At 36.7% G+C, this 1,383-nt stretch overlaps 1 protein-coding gene across 1 annotated transcript in view; it reads left to right on the top strand.

Annotated features, from left to right (window-relative positions):
- The window catches only part of LOC137974852 (vacuolar protein sorting-associated protein 37B-like), a 7,552-nt gene extending 6,471 nt beyond the window's left edge, over positions 1-1,081 (top strand). Inside the window, exon 4 of the mRNA XM_068821844.1 lies at positions 1-1,081. This exon is cut by the window's left edge and continues 727 nt beyond it. The gene's annotated coding sequence lies outside the window, so the exon portion shown is untranslated.
- The last annotated feature ends 302 nt before the right edge of the window (positions 1,082-1,383 follow it).

Below are 1,383 nucleotides of genomic sequence, written 5' to 3'. Positions count from 1 at the left end.
AACATTAATGTATTGCAGAACTATCATTTCAAGCTAAAGACTATTATCAGGAAAAAAGGGAATAGCTAAATATTTCTGAGGAAAACTCGAGCAGGAACAAAGAGGTCAAAATTTAATGTTAAATAATCATTAAGTGTGAGAGAATTTTAACCATATTGCAGTTGTAACTCAGTGATACGCAAATTGTACAAAAATATTTAATATAACTAATGGAACTTTAAAAATTAAGGCTAACTCTCTCGGCTGTTTAGAGTGAAACTACAAACAAGTCATGGAATCAGACTGGGTGCTTGAACTGGCGTTTCTAGGTAAGGGTAAGACCAAGGGTCAGGGTAAGGGTAAGGATACGAATACAAAAAGTATCCTAAACATGCATAAAAGCTAACCTTAAAACAAAAGTTTAAGGTTAGCTTTTATGCATTTTTAAGATACTTTCTGTATTCGTATCCTTACCCTTACCCTGACCCTTGGTCTTACCCTTACCCTCGTTTTAGAAACGCCGGTGCTTGAACTCAAAATGGGGCAAAGAAACACAAACTGACTATGAAGTGCAGACTGCTTAATGAACATGAACCCTGGAGTAAACAGTAGAAGTAGAAAAACACTGACCTAGATATAGGAATTAAAACATAAACCTGTCTTAACATCTTGCTTTTTTGATTATTTTAGTGATATACCTGTATTGTAATTTCTGATGGTTGAGTGATCGAATTAATTAGTCAAATTAATATTCTGACGGCATGATAGAGGCTCCTAGGGTATCATGGGGAGGTTTTTTGACTGGAGATTTTGGTCATTTTAGGTCGATCAGTCTCCCTGCTGTTCACTTGCTTTTCTTTTTAGTTCATTCATTTTATTATGGTCTACTAGTTTATACTGTGTACATTGTATACCACATATTCTGGGTGGTTTCTTTGGTTGTTTTCATATCTGACGTAGCACTTTTTTCTCATAAGATTATAAACCTTCATGTGTTATTTGTATAGTACTAGGCTGTAATGAGGCTTCGTTTGCACAGTATGACTGACTGATGCATCCAAATGTTTGATGAAGGTTAGAAAAAAATCTGCAAATTGCACTATGAGTTGTATCAGATTTGTTTCACATCACGTCTAATCATGGGCTTAAGGGGAGAGTTCCAGAACCTAACCCTCCCCTTCGGAGTTTCAAATGTTGCAAATGCCCGCTGTAATGACGTCTGCTTGATGCTTTAGTTGAAATTTGTGCTCAAGAACCCTTGCGATGCCTGTTGCTCACATCAGGACAGAATCTCAAGAGAACAGTAGACTAGTACTAGTTGACGTGTCAAGAAATTTTTCCTCTAAATGTAGCAGGCGTGCCAGTGCCTGCTGTATAATTGAACTAAGTGACTGATTGCAAATC

This window comes from Montipora foliosa, chromosome 11, assembly GCF_036669935.1.
Source record: "Montipora foliosa isolate CH-2021 chromosome 11, ASM3666993v2, whole genome shotgun sequence".
Taxonomy (NCBI): Eukaryota; Metazoa; Cnidaria; class Anthozoa; order Scleractinia; family Acroporidae; genus Montipora; species Montipora foliosa.
The sequence above is the reverse complement of the archived record's forward strand: the minus strand, read 5'-3'. Positions and strand labels throughout refer to the sequence as shown.